Below are 15,887 nucleotides of genomic sequence, written 5' to 3'. Positions count from 1 at the left end.
TTTTCAAACATAATCTACCCTTCAGCCTCTCCCAGAGAGAAATGCTAGTGCTGCCCTTATTTGGTGGTTGTAATTTTGTTTTAATCACCTAGGGTAAGGGGAAAAAAATGACTCAGGCAAAGTTCTCAATCTTCTGTTCAGCTGCCAAAACCCTATACAGATATCCATTTCCGACAGACAGTTACAAGAAATCATTCTCAGAACATCCAAATACCTTATGGAGTCAGACTCTCATAAGACTGTGAGAGATGAAAGAATTTATTTGTGGCTACCATATACAGCTGAGTTTGAAATCATGATGAAAAGAGGAAAAACGGTGGACTGTATTTTATGTTTGAAATAGGAAGGTTTTAAGTGCCTGATCTGAATTCCACCCTGGAAACATATGACAAGCACAATGACCCTGATACAGTTGAGTAGAGAGGGCTGTGGAAAAAACATCACCCTGGCTAAAATATTAAAACTCTGAAGTAATCCAGCCTTTCATGAGAATCTCATGAGAGTCAAAATTTTTGTTACACATTACTCAGATTAATATTAAAATATTCTTAGAAAAGCAATTTGTTGGTTTCAAGACACATTTTATTTTATTTCATCATTAAATAATTGACTCCACAGTCATTTTGGCTACAAGTCTTCTTTGGGCCTATGGAGTTTAATGACCTTGGCTGTTATCTCCACACACCGAGGTAAGGTTTAATAAACAAATATATCAAGTTGCATATTGATGGTATTCTTCCTTTGTTCTATTTAATTTCAAACAATGAAAAGTGTTTTCCAAGTTCTAACTCTTAGGGATAAAATCGAAAATAATTTTCATTTTCTTTTTTCATCACTGAAATGAAGTTAATTACATAATTAATCTTGTCAGGTTCCAGGTGTTCTAGAACTCAATGTCATGACTCAGTATTAGGAGAATAAAACACAGATTCTGGGTATTTGGGTAATTTATATATTCAGTACCCTACTACTCTATGAAATAGAGTCTTTCCCATATGGATCTATGCTTACAGGACCCATAAAAATTTGCATCCAAGCTGAAAATACCAAGGGAACCAATGGAACAATTGCTCTTCTAGCATATTCTCAAGGCCTGTCTTTAGGTCAGGCAATTTTTAATATTCTTAACAAAAAATGTTATGGGAAATACATATATATATATAGTCAAGCTAAACTTGGCAAAGATAGCGTTTCTAGAACTCCATCATGACTCTGCATTTTCCATACTAGATAACTCTGACATATCTAGGTAGAAGTCTATTGTCCTGTATGTTTCTTTATACAGTGAACTGCAATCATTACCTACCCACCCCACTCTATCCATGCATGGTATAAAAGTGCCTCACTTCACATTCAAGTGTAGGTTTGTTATTTTCCTTCAGCTCTAGCCAATACCTTTATGTTCAATCAATCTACATAACTTAAATGGTAGGCATAAGAATTGTGTGATTTTTCTTGGTTTAGCATCTGGACTCCTGGGCCACTTATTGTATACTTATTATAGCCCATGACAACCAGGGACATAAGATGCTGTTGTCACTGCTGATGTAACATTTTAACATGAACAATGTAGGAATCATGGCAATAAAGTAGGACAGTCAGGCATGAGTCCTGGGTATCAGTACTTGAACATTATTCCTAGGTGATCCTGATGCTGGTCATTGGCAACTAGGTGACCAGAAGTTCTGTCATGAAGCAGCAACAACAGTAGCAGCAGCAGCAGCAGCATCCCTATAGCTCAATATGCAAGCTTCATACATTGTTTTTGATACAGAAAACTTGATATTATTTTTTTTCCTTTTAAAAGGGATCGAGCAACTTGTCCTCTGGGAGCTTCTCACAGAGCAGTGTCCTAGAATTTGAAGTTAGCTTCTGTTGCTGCTGAATAGCATCAAAGAAAAGCTCCCTATGATTCCAAATGTGTAAGAAGTAACACAGTGGGTCCCTGCGAGGTGACTTTCAGATAGTTTCTGGTTCAATCAAAGGACTGAAAGCTTTTCTTGACATGGATCCTCACAAGAACAACATTGTACCAGACTATGCACAAGTTAACAAGGAGACAGCAGTGAACACATTATGCAAAACCCTGAACATCATGGAGTTTATCATCTAGTCTTGTGGTGGCAGTTGAGACTGCTTTAGTCCACTCAGGTTGCTGAAAAAAAAAATAATATAGATGGTTAGCTTATAAATAACATTTATTTATTTATTGCCCAAGTTTGGGAGGTTGAGAAGTCTAAGATCAAGCTGCAGGTAAATTCAGTGTTTGGGATTGGGTTGGGATTTCAACATATGGATTTGGTGAGGGGGATCACAAACATTCAGACCATAACTGGGAGACAGAAAATGAGCACTAAATGGAAACAAGTCCCATGGACAAAATAACTTGGGAGAAGAAGAAATACAAGAGGACATGATACAGGATGCTCAGGGCTGGGCTCTGAGAAAAGGAACCCCAAGAACAAAAGGAAGTGAGAGAGACATGGTTGGATTTAAATTCTTAATTTATTTTGAAGAGAGAGTCAGTGGGGATATGTTAATAGCAAGATCAGAATAGGGGAGAAAGAGAAAAATTAAGAAGGTAGCAAAGCATTTGGTGGAAGTTGCAGAAAAAAGTTGCCTGGCATCATTGATCAAGCTGGGTGTTCTTATGTAGATGGCTGATGACACACCTTCTGTTTTTAAAATTAGGATATGTAGGTTCCCATTCATTATGGGCTTGCCACAGGAAAGACAGCTTGTACGTGGTGGAGCGTGTTTCTGAACCACGTCAATAGGGCCTGGAAGCCTATACCTTCAATCATAAGAGCAATGTAGGACCCACTGATTCCCCTCTGTTTCCTTCACTCTTGTTTTGAGCAGTGGCCTTAGAATCTCAGGCAGCTCAGATGAGCATAGATGGAAGGGATAGGGCTGGAGCCACTCCACCTGTGCTCAGGGATTTGAAAGCATTGCCATGCCAGTCAATGGATGCCATTCTGCACACTCCCAAACAGAGCAGAGGGACCTGCCTGTTCCCTTAGCTTGACATTTCAGAAATTCCTGCTGCTCATTGCTATTTTTATATAGGCAAGTCCAGCCCCGGGCAGGTGCAGGATGCAGAACAAATCTCAGCGCCTTTCCTTTGTACCAACACCCTCCAGCATATGGTATGTGGGTGGAATTAGGTTAAAAAGAACATCAAGGACAACCTTGGGGGAGAAATGAGATCATCCCCCAAAGGAAATAGGCAGTGAAATAAAAGGAGGGGGGAGGGTGCTAGATAATAACAAAGATGTTGGAGCACTGATTATATATACAAGGAATCTGCCACTGGCCATCTGTCTATTGTTTTTCAGAAGTTTCCATGTAGACTATTAAGTTTCAGGCTCAGTAGGAGAGAGGGGGAAGAACAGAGGGGGAAAAAACCTTATCAATTATCTGGTGTGATCCAGACACTGGACTAGATGCTTTGTGTACATAACTACATCAACCTGTGGCATTTGTGATTTTTACATAGATAAATCCCTCAATCTGAGTCCAGTTTACCTGCTGTACAAGGTAAATCTGTAAGCACCATGAGGGCATGGGCTGTTTGTATTATATCCCTTCTGCCTAACACAGCACCTGGTACTCTGGGGGCCCTTTGGTAAGTGAAGCCTCTCTCTTTCTAATTCTAGTTCTAGACCCAGGATCACATCTCTTTCCTCCACCCATCTCCCACCTCCTTCCCTCCTCACCTACAGGAGAGGAACTTCTTAGATGTCCAGAGCTGCTTCTGCTGTGTAGAAGGCAGTGTCTGTAGCTGTGAGCTTGGCACAGTAGAGACATTCTCCAACAGTGATGGTTATTACCAAAATGGGAGCAGCAGGCAGGCTTTCCTGGGTATCTACAGCCCGCCCACTTAAACTGTTCCCGGGGAAGGAGTGCCTTCCCTTTTAAGCAGACAGTTATTCGGCCTGCAGAGATGACCTCCTGAAAGTCTATCAGCCAGCAGTTCAGCTCTGGGTAGACGCCTCCACGGGTACAGCTGGTCCTGGGTACTTCCTGTTCTCTGTCACCTGCTTCTCTGAGTCACTGGCCTTTAAGTTTCTGAAATACACCCAGATCTCCTAGTGACTTTAACTCATTGATTCATTCAATCACCAGGTATTCTTAGCAGAAGAACTAACCATGCAAAATGGTAGCATAGACATGATACAAGTTAAGAATTGTGTAAAAATCTATATCTAGACATAATTTTAAAATTGAACAGAAATTCTTTATCTTTCATCTGTATTTACACTCCTGCCCAAATGAAGTTGAGATAGAATTTTTTTAGTTTCACCAAAAAAAGAGAATAGTGTCAGACCAAATTAATGTAAATTATGTTTTATTAATGCACTGTTTGATTCTCACACTGCATATAAATAAAATAGAGGTCCGCCAACAACTAAAAAAAATTTAAAAAATAAATTTACACAAATCCAGCAGACGTTTAAACCAGGTGCTATCTCGTTAACATCAGTTCCTATAATTTTCAACTATACAGCTATATTCATTTCAAAACATCTCAAATTTTCAGGTATTCAAAACTAAACAAAGAACAAATTCCCCCCTTCATTGAACTTCCCTTTAGGCAATGGAATCTTCCTTTTATCTAAGAAATATTTGCAATCTAAAAAATATTCTATAATTTTGAAGCAGGCTTTAATAAATTTAAAAACCATGTCCTTTTATGATGGTGAATCATTCTTCTTTAATACATTAGTGACTTGCTCTGATCTTCATGCAGAGTTGATATTATCACAAGAGAAAAACAAAACAAAACAAAAAAAACAATGTTTACAGTATCATTGTGGTCACTTGTGGCTTTCCTTCCCCTGGGAAGGAGATGAGTTAGATTCTAGAACACATTACCAGTTTCTCCTGTTCATAGCTTCTCCTCTCCTGGCTACCTCAGTGCCTGTTTTAAAATTTATTTTTGGTGGTGGGATATAACAGTTTACAACCTCAAATGTTTGCAAAGAATTGGTAAAGGGTAACATGTTTGAGATTTACGAAACTAGATTGCAGGGAAGGGAGAGGGGAGCTTGGAAGGGAGAATATATCCATTGTACTTCTCTTTTTGAGGATTTTCTTGCCACAACTTCTGACTTTCTTAATGCTTGGGGTGAATTCTTCATGATCTGGGTGTTATGGTTTGGATGTGAGGTGTCACCCAAAAGCTTATGTGTGAGACAATGCAGGAAGGTTTGGAGGAGAAATGATTGAGTTGTAAAAGTCAACCCAATCAGTGAATTAAACCCCTGATGTGGTTTAACTGATTGGTAACTGAAGTGTTAGTGTGTGGCTGGAGGAAAAGTGGGAATTAAGGTGTGGCTTTGGGGTATATATTTATATCTGGCAAGTGGAGTCTGTCTCTGTTTCCTGATCATCATGTGAGCTGTTTCCTTCCCACACACTCCGCCATGATGTTCAGCCTCACCTCAAGCCCTGAGGAATGGAGCCAGCCTACTATGGACTAAGACCTCTGAAATCGTGAGCCCTCAAATAAACCTCTGCTCCTAAAATAGTTTTGGTCTAGTCATGGCAGTGAAAATGCTGAATAAAACCTAAAGCACTGGGAAAGTCATGTCCTACCTTGATCAGCTCTGCTTTGGTTACTTCATCAATATGCGAACAACTAAAACATGTTTCTAAGCCAGCATCTCCAGAAGGAAGTGGCATTTCTTCCCTTACAAGACAGTCCTTGTTGCCAGGTTGAAATCTTTCAGTTAAGTCTTGTACATTATTTGACATCCACCCATGTTCATTGAAGAACAGGCGCCTCAAATCCCGTTTCCGTCTATGCTATATAATTGAAAAGAAAGCAAATATTGTGCTACATTTATTTTTATGCCTTTTACCATGATTCTTTTCAGAATGCATTGCATTATTTGATCATAACTGTAGAAAAACACGGGAAACGGGCCATGTTCAGAATTCTTCTCAGGGAACCCATTTTACCCATTTTCCTCTTTATGCGGGGTGTGTTCTTCATTACAGTTCTCTTCAGAACTTCACAGGTGCTAACACAAACACCAGGAAGTGCTACACAGCCAGATTACCCCGCCCCCAAATTTCTCACTTTGGCAATGTGCTGCACTTGTCATGCCACAAAAATGTAATAGTGATGCCCTCAATAAATATAACACTAACTGTTTCTGCGTAGAAAGAGGAGGGGGGGGGAATAACATGTTCAAAAGCACCTGCATGAAACAGATGCTTTCTGGGAGAAAATGTGAAAATTAGATATGGAGAATCCTTGAGATAAGTTTTCACAACAATTAAATGTGAGATGGTAAAGAAGCAGCATCGGTTTGCATTGGACAAAGGACAAACTGGTTTTATTTAACAGAAAGAAAAGAATCACTTCTGTGTTAAAACTGTACTCTGTTGCCCCAAGAGGATGATGGCCCACCCTCCATTTCGGAGGGTTCCAGGGATTGGGATTCGCATTTTGGCAGAATGAAGGGACTGATGGCATGCAAGGAATAACCCTCACGACTCTTCCTCAACAGAGGTGGATTGTTCCCTATTAGAATTGGCCAAGGGCATCTCTTTTGCTTCTTGAGAAATTAAGGAGAATAACAAATCACACATTGTGTTCACAGCCAGCTAAAGAAGTCCAACAGCATGTGTCTGTGTTGGAATAGGAAATGCTGTGGGCTGAATGTTAGGACTCAAATCTTTCCTCATTCGTCAGCAATCTGCCCCGCCTTGGAGGAAATGCAGTCATAAAGGAAGAGTTTCAGAGCTTTCGTGGTGATGAGAATGTGTGTGTGCACGCACATACACACACACACACACATACACACTTGGAGGAGGGTACTGTGCATTGTTCCACACCAAAACCAAATGTGTTATATTTTTTAAAGAATTTAATATGACCAGTTTTTAAAATTAAATTTATTTAACTGATACATCAAAACACTAAAGTATACATTTAATGGGGGTATTGCCATGTTTAATTCATATAAACATTGCATTCTTTAATTTGTTTGTTTTAGAAAAGAAAGAGACATGAGAGCAGGGGTTGCGGGGAGCATAGATCAGAGTCTCCAAATCCATTTAAGTCCAAATTCACATTTGCATCCTAGAATAATTATGGGAGTGAATGTAGCATCAATTTAACTAATTAAATGTGTTGAAATAAACTTTATATCCTGCTTCAGTATCATCTGATACTGGGAATCAGGTTCTGTGGTCAAGCCTGAAGAAAAACCTTCCCATTATTTTTTAGTAGTTAAGACATAATAGAAGTTGATTGGTTGAGACTGAGAAGAAACGGTATCCATAGAAATCAGATAAAGACAGTACTTGTAAACAGGATAAGAAAAGGAAAGTCTACTTTTTCATCTCTCTCTCTCTCAGCTTTTCATCCTTCCCCCTTTCTTTTACTCAAACAACAATACAGCCTGATACAGCCTTTACCTGCACTCACACTTTTCTTTTCTCCATGCTAAAAATTACAGAGACTCAACATTTTCTTTGGGAAATGTAATCCTAATATCTGTTCCATATCAGGAATAGCCTGAGCAGCAAATGATATTTAACCAAACATCCCATAACAATTGAGCCTAAAAGAAAAGATTATTGAGATCTTTTAGCTTTGATGTCTGATTTATCTGATACACATTCCAAGACTGTTTCTGGTTTTGAAATCTCCAGACTAAAGAAGTATATGAAATTCCATTGGAATCCATGTTGGTGGTGATCTCTGAACACATTTTCTGAATAAAATGAGAACATTTCAATTTAAAGAAACTAACTCTAAAAGGGGTATAGCACTATTTCTCCACTGATGTTTCTAAAATTTTGCAAGGCTTAAAAATTACATATTGTCCGTCAAATTATATATAGATAAGTTGTCGTGATTAAATTCATTGTTTTTCTTTTTTCCAACTGGGCAACACTGAAGATTTAATGAAGATCTTCTCACATACAATTTTTGGCTACAAGAAACCCTAAATGTGATGTGATAAAAACTCTTCATTTGGCAAAATGTCCTAGTACTGACCACCTACATTTTGATCATTTTTAACATCTAACATAGAGCTGCCTCATATGGCATAGAAGGGATATTAACTAGTAAATGGAATATATTTTAAAAGTTATTTGAAAACTCTGAGGAAAATTGATCCAATTTTCAAATGCCCCATGTAAAAGCTACACATAAAATTGCTGAAGAAATAAGTCAGAGCTCTGCTTCAATCAACCACAAAGAAGATCAACCTTTCTATTCAGGAGGAGAAAATTTTCCTTATACTATTGTAACTGGGAGACGCCTCAGAGATGATCTTACCAACTTTATTTTATAGAAGAGAAAACCAAGAGCCAGATCATTTCAGCCATTCATTCTGGTCACCTTCACTCTTAGCTTGCTATGAAACCTATGATTTGTGTTGCAGATTTGCTCTGCTCGTGCCAAGCACAAAGGTAATAAAGAAAGCGCACTCTCACACAGTACCCACAAACTGGAAAGTTAACTGTCCTAACTCAGCAGGAACCAGCCAGTTCCTGTGGTCACATGAGAAGGACTCAGAGGGCTTACATCACTACCTTCCCTGATCCCCCACTCTCTTCCAATTTTGAGAAGGACACTGACTTTTTTTCTCCTGTTAATGTCTCCACATCATGCATGGGCTGCTGTTGTCTGCAGAAGCAAGTAACCAGAGTGAATATCTACTTTCCATTGTTTTTGTTTTGGGGACTGGCAATTGAACTCAGGGGCACTTTACCACTAATCTACATGCACAGCCCTTTTTATTTTATTTTGAGACAGAATTTTGTTAAGTTGCTAAGGCTCGCCTTGAACTTGCTATCCCTCTGCCTCTGTCTCCAGAGTCACGGGGATTACGGGTATGTGCCATTGCGCCCGGCCCCTCTTGTTTTTCTAAAGACACCGGGAGTTAAATTAGAAACTCTAATTGTTGAAGTAAAATGCTTCTATTAACAAATGCTTACTGCTGTTTTTGAGAGGAAGTCTGTTGTCAAGGGTAAGCTGTGCTTCAAGCAAGGTGGAAAGAGGGAGTGTTGACTCAAGTGTGGTGACCCTGCTGTTGGGACTCAAAACAGAGTCAGGACAGAACCAGGTAAATAATGATCTGCTGCTCCCTTCTTATTAAGGAAAAAGAACTCCAAACTTAAAACATAATGAACCAAAACAATCCTGACATATTTGTTGAGAGGAAGAATCCATTTGCTCTAAATAGAGAAAATTATATTGCTGAGTATTGAACACTCTCGTAGATTCAATCAAGAACCATTTGTGATCATCTTTTTTGCAATAAAGGAGGAATGGAAGAAATTTAAATAGACTGCAGATGAGGGAAATCTTGGCCCAAATTTCAAAAACATTAATTCTAGAAACTATGTACTGCTCCACTTCACTCTAATCCTTTATAATATTCTATAATGGATCCGTCCATTAAAAATGGTCTAGAAGCACTCAACAAATAAGCTAACACAGTTCACTAAGCACAAGCCCTAAAAGAATTTGTTTGCTCGTTTATTTTGAATTATACACTGAAAAAAAAATACTCCTTAAAATAAGACAAGATTCTGATAATACAACAGACAGATCTTCATGGTATTCTTGTGAATAATATGGAGAAACATAGGTTGGATGGGAATTGCAGTTTGACAGATATCTTATTAGTTGAGCAAAATCTATTGGCAGTCCAGAACAAACCTGAACTCCAGATCATGATGTACAATGTCCTGTGATCTGTCCCACTCACTTCCTTCCTGTCCACCAAGCTGCCATTGAGCTAGTGACTCTCTGATCTTATCCAAGCCACACTTACTCCTTCCTGCTTGCATTTGTTGTTCCCTCTGTCTGGAATACTCCCTCCCAGCTCTTTGGATAGTTGGATCCCTCCCAAATTGCAGGCATTAATTTAAATGTCAAGGATTTAGACATTATCTCTAAATGAGACAGCCACCTACCCAACCCTGCCCCTTCTTATCCTATCCCTCTGGGTATTTCCTACTAGACTCTGTTTATTTTCCATTTCTCTCACTAAAACCTCAACTTCACAAAGGCCATGACCTTGTTTGGTTACTCAACAAGTGTTCCCTAGGCTGAGCACTATGTCTGGCATAAACAAGACTTCCATGAATATTGAATGAAATAAAGAATAAATTAGTCAATATAATCCTAAGTGATGACACATATTTCTATTTTGTCTTTTAAAAATATAATTTTTTTCAGAGTCTTGAATGGAAACATAGAGGGCCTGAGATTTTGTTTTGTTTTATTTTTCTCATTATGTTATACTGGATAAATACATTTCACGGTAAAGTAAGAATGTAAAAGGGACTTGAGGAGGTGAAAGGCCAAGCCACTACAACAAAATGCCAAAAAACAAGGAGACATGGAAAATTCTGCACTTAGAATCAAAGGGAGTTTTTGTGTCTCAGGAGGGGAAGGACTTAATTTCCCATCAGAATTTGTAAAAATACTTTGGGTTTTAATTTATCACTAACTTGCTATGAGCCAGTGATGTAATGCAGGCATTAAAAAAACATAGGAGTCTTGAAATTAAAAGGTGGTACCTCTACACCACATCCATGTATTTATTCAGTTCTAGACATTAGTATTCAAAAACATGGGAAAAACTAAAAGTAGGTGAAAGGAAGAGAAAAATAAAATGACCATGGAAAACTTCTCTCCTAATGAAAGAGACAGAAACTTTTACCGTTATGGTTTGGATCTGAAATATCCACCAAAGGGTCATGTGTTAAAAATTTGGTTCCCAATGCAGCAATGTTCAAACATGGAGCTTTTGGGAAGTGATTCGATCATGAGGATGATAATCTCATCCGTGGATTAATACAATGATGGATTCATGATCGGAATAGACTATTGGGAAGTGGTGGAAACTGTAGGAGGTATAACCTGGTTGGAAGGAGTGGGTCTTTGTGGATATGCCTTGGGGACTATATCTTGTCCCTGACTCTTTTCTCTTTTCTTCTCCCCCTCCTCCTGCTGCTCTTCATCATTCTTCCTTTTCCTCTTCCTCTTCTCTCTCACCCTCACCCTCTCTCCCTTCATCTCTCTCTCTCTCTCTCTCTCGTTCTCTCTCTCTCTTTCTCTCTCTCCTGGCTGTCACAAGCAGAGCAGTTCTCCTCTGCATGCCCTTCTACCATGATGCTCTGCTTCACCTTAGGTTCAAAGCAATGAACCATCTGACAGTGAGTGAAACTTCTGAAACCATGACCAATATGAATCTTTCCTTCTTTAAATTGTTTTTCTCGGGTATTTTGGTTAAAGTGATTAAAAGTTGACTAACACATTTACCAAATAACTTCAATTCGAAGGAAGGGTTTTCTAACAATTCAGATTCATCCTGAAATACTTTCAATTATTTCATCAACAGTGAATCCTTGGTAGTGTGGATTCCTACTGTGTGGTTAGAGGAGGGAATTCCCACATAATGCAAGTTTATTTGATTAATGGTTTATGACTGATTATATAATTATGGCTGGTCTACTATACTCCCCAGTTTTACCACTGTAAAGAATTCTCATTAAGTACTTGCATTTTTCTGTTTTACAATGTACGACCTATGTAGAAGCTGGTTTAAAAGTATACATGCTTTGTCAGTCTCTGCAAATGAAAAAAGAATGATTAGAGTATTTTGTTATATGTTGTAGCTGATGGAAATGTCAAGGAAAGTTCAGTCGCCCACCCAGAAGCTGAATATTAGTCAGTAAACTAATAAAATTCATATAAAATGGATGAGATTAGACTTTGTAGCAGTCTCTAAATTTGGAGCTTGTCTATAAATTTGTTTCTCAAGAAATTAGAAAGACCTATTGTAATAGTATCACTGGCTCAGTGAGTCCTTCCATTTAAGATAAAAAAAAGAAATCAAACACAGATAACAAAGAGAGGGCTAGTCAGAATTATCTATTTCATCTATTCACATAACAAAGTGGTTACCTGCTAGGCAGAGAGTAGCAACAAAAGCAAAATTATTACTCTATAGGCAGAGGGGCGAGAGGTGAACATCATATATCTATATGGGGTTAGAAATTACTATATTCATAAACTATGTTATAATCTCTCATTGTACCTGCACTATTTTTCACCTGATCAAAAACATACCTAAAATTGCATTAGGTCTCCCTACTGGGTGTATCTTTTAACATGTAAATGCATATAAATGGGGGTCCCTGGTTACTCTCAAGTCCACAGCTGTGCTCAGAGCTGCCTGTGTACTCCTGTTGCCTTGAATGATGAATGAGGTTGGGGAAGGTCCTCCTGCCATTGATCTCAAGCTCGGAGCATGCAGTTCTTCTCAACAGTCACCAACTTAAACCTAACTCTCTACTCCCATCTCAATGGAAGAAAAGATTTAAAAGATGTTCATGATTTTAAAAACAGGAATATAACTGTGCCTAGTTTATAGGAAAACTGAATGAAAGGACAGTTGGTCTCAAAATTGAGAGTAGAAAGACCACCAGGTTCCCAAAGTGGACCTTGTTTCTCTGATCCCATAAGAGGCCTATACAATTTGGTTCTTATAGTAATGTAATCTAAAGAGCTGGATGATTCTACAAGTTCACCACAGCCTTACTGAAATATTCCTCAAAGCTGCCCTCTCTACTATACTCACCAAGGAACCCTGGCCAAGTCTACTTCTCACTATACTCATCTTCATCATGAGAAAAAAATGCTCCCGTTCTAAATGTTCATAACGGTTTGCTGAGTTTAGTATCATTTTGATTAGCATGAGTCAGCCTTCCCAAGTCTGCAAGCTTCTACACAACAAACTAGGACAGCAGACCATGGGACACAGAAACCAATCCACAGGGGCACATTGGGTGGCTCCTTAGTAGAGCCGTTTGGCTTCCTCTCACCACACTGTGGGTCCCTTTTGTAGTGATATCGTTCTTCATCAGCTACATAGTTAAACACAAGCTATCAAGCAATGGCAGAATTAACATAAAGACATGTTTCATTTCTCAGTATGAATAACATCTGAGAAATGAACATAGGATCATTAGGAAATCTAAAGAGTAGAAAATAATTTAGATTATTACAGAGCATGTGAGATGATCTAGAAGGAACCATGCAAAGATCAAGGAACTGCATGCTTTTTTTTGTCTTTCTGGTTTTATTTTTTTTCAGTGCTATGATGCGATCTGGGGTCTCACACACGCTAAGCAGGCATTCTACCACAGAGTGACAGTCTCAGACACAGAGCACATTTTGGATTCTTTTTGTTGGGTTTTGTTGTTGTTGTTTCTGGAAGTTATTGAACCCAGGAAAGCTCTGCTACTGAGCATCCTCAACCCTTTTCATTTTTTTATTTTTGAGACATGGTCTCACTATGTTGCCCAGGTCAGCCTCAAATTTTTCACGTTCCTGCTTCAGCCTCCTGAATAGGTAGGATCGTAAGTGTGCACCACCACACCCAGTTGAAAGGAATATTTTTAACCATTGGATATTTTAGACTTTAGAAGTAAGAAAAGAGTCATGACTTTCACAGGGAAATGACTGAGAATGGACAGGAAGGTTAGTAGCACAAACCTTGGAATTTGGACAAAGCCCTATGCTTCTGCAGACTGAAAAGAAGTGTACCCTTGTGAAGGATGCAGTGGAAAGGCCTGCAGAGGAGGGCTCCCAGGTGACACCAACAGACCTGCAAAACACAGCTGAACAAGCTTCACACACTGAACCAGAGACCATGAAGCTGCACTTTGGGAAATACAAAAGCCCCTTCTTGCTTTCACGGCTAAAAGAACAGTAGGAGAGACTGTTCTAAACATGGCCTGGGTCGAGACTGAGATCCATCAACCCCACCACAGAACATTCAAAATTCAACTGCAAATCATCCTTCCAACTGCTATGGAGGGCCCTTCCCTCCCTCCTTCCAAAGACTGTGTGAACCAGAATATCAGCAGTCCCCAAGAAAAGAAAGTTAACTCATCTTTTTATATTTCTTTGTGTTTCAATTGTGTTTAGGACTGACTTTGGGACATCTTAGCAGAAAGATTATAAATGATGCATGAAGTGAAATGCTCTTACCCACTGCACAAAGAGAATAGCACTATTAACTGCTATGTGACCCTTGTCCCTGTGCATTCAGCTCACACAGATTGTGGAAAACACACACACACACACACACACACACACTCAGAGCTCTCAACCCGTTATTGTCCCTAGCCCCCCATATAATTCACTCATATTCTCAAGGAACACATTCTCTATGCTTGTTCCCCTTCATTCCTTAGTCCCTTCAAGATGTTGAGCCTGGGGGAGCAAATTGTTTCCATGAACATAAATTGAAGTCTATAGATTCCATAAAGAAGAAAACTTTTTTTTTTTCATTCAATGAATTTTTTGAAATCTAAATGGGAAAAGAGTGAAGCAAAGGGGACAGAATAAAGCCACTTGGCTTTGTGGTCGGTACAGTTGGTGGGTAAATTGAAATTCTTCCTTGCCTAGTGACTTCAAACCAAGCACCTAGCTACTTCCCCTGGCTTAATGAAACCTACAACCAATCTGCAAGGGCTGGACAGGCACCTGATGTGCAGAGATTGAGAAAGAAGGTAGAAAAGATTTTTGACTGATATTGGATATTTCAGCACATCTGTGCTACAGGCAGATATTAAGAACTGTTGTACCTAGTTCTTTCTCTTCCCAACCTTCTGATGACACAGCAGCTGACCAATATGGATCAATGATATTGCCCCTTCACATGACAGGTGACAAAAAATTTTTTATACAAATAAGAACATATTATATTATACATCTTAAAACATTTCAGCATTCAGAAATCCTAGGAACATGGTTTTGTAATGTGATCAAAAACTGTGAACTCATATTATAGTCATGAGTTGTCTGTAAGCAGTGCTATAAAAATAGAAAAAGAATCAAGAATGGCCCCAAAACCTGTTCAAATCAAATCAGAATATGTGAGTTGTGTTTTGTTTTTGTTTTGTTTTGTTTCACTATTTTTTAAAATCTTTTGTTTTTAGTTGTAGTTGGACACAATACCTTTATTTATTTATTCATTCATTCATTCATTTTTATGTGGTGCTGAGGATAGAGCCCAGCACTTAGCACATGCTAGGCAAGAGCTCTACGCTGAGCCACAACCCCAGCCCCTTATTTTACTATTAACTTACTTGTTTTGGGATAGGGTGTATCAGAGATTAAAATCAGGGGTGTTTTACCACTGAGCCACATTCCCAGCCCTTTTTATGTTTCATTTTGAGACAGGGTCTCACTAAGTTGCTTAGGACTCTCTAAGTTGCTGAGACTGGCTTTGAACTCATGATCCTCCTGCCCCTCAGCCTCCTGAACCCTTAGGATTATAGGTATGCACCACCGCACCCAGCTCCATTAACTTACTTTTGAAAATAGTCATTTATAAAACATCTGGAACCGCACTGTTTTAGGAAACCATGGTGGCTATCAGACTCAGAGAAACATAGCATCCATTTACTCAGTGGCTACTGTATGCCACCTCTTTCTAGCAGTCTTGGATTTTGCCTAGCTATCCTAAAGAGTTAAAGGTGAGATGCAATGGAGAAGTCAAAATCTGTTTTCAACACCCCAAAGGACCACAGCAAACATTAAAACATGCAAGTAATGCAACCTACTGTTTGAAAAAGACTAATTCCCAGATAGAAGTAATGAGAAAGCTAAGCTAGGAAGCCAATTTACAGAAGCCATATTCACCTGTTTCTGAAAAGGCACCCACTGAGAAGTCATCAGAATATCTCTCTAGCCTGCCAAAAAAGCTGGGCAATCTTCCTCTGTCTGGAAAGGATGCTAACAGCCGCTTGCTTGGTAATTGTTTCAGAGACAATGAGCAGCCGTCACATTGCTCCAGGTCTCCATCTAGGCTGCTTATCCCAAGATTCAT

General features: G+C 39.0%; 1 long non-coding RNA gene across 1 annotated transcript in view; it reads right to left on the bottom strand.

Annotated features, from left to right (window-relative positions):
• Positions 1 to 237: 237 nt before the first annotated feature.
• LOC125617747 overlaps positions 238 to 15,887 on the bottom strand; it is a 32,376-nt gene continuing 16,726 nt past the window's right edge. Inside the window, exons 2-3 of the long non-coding RNA XR_007348847.1 lie at positions 3,720 to 4,071; positions 238 to 2,155 (exon numbers count right to left, since the gene is read on the bottom strand). This is a non-coding gene — a long non-coding RNA (uncharacterized LOC125617747). The remainder of the gene's footprint in view (positions 2,156 to 3,719; positions 4,072 to 15,887) is intronic.

The sequence above is a fragment of the Marmota marmota genome, unplaced genomic scaffold (assembly GCF_001458135.2).
Source record: "Marmota marmota marmota unplaced genomic scaffold, marMar, whole genome shotgun sequence".
NCBI lineage: Eukaryota > Metazoa > Chordata > Mammalia > Rodentia > Sciuridae > Marmota > Marmota marmota.
This window is presented reverse-complemented; position numbering and strand designations above follow the sequence as displayed.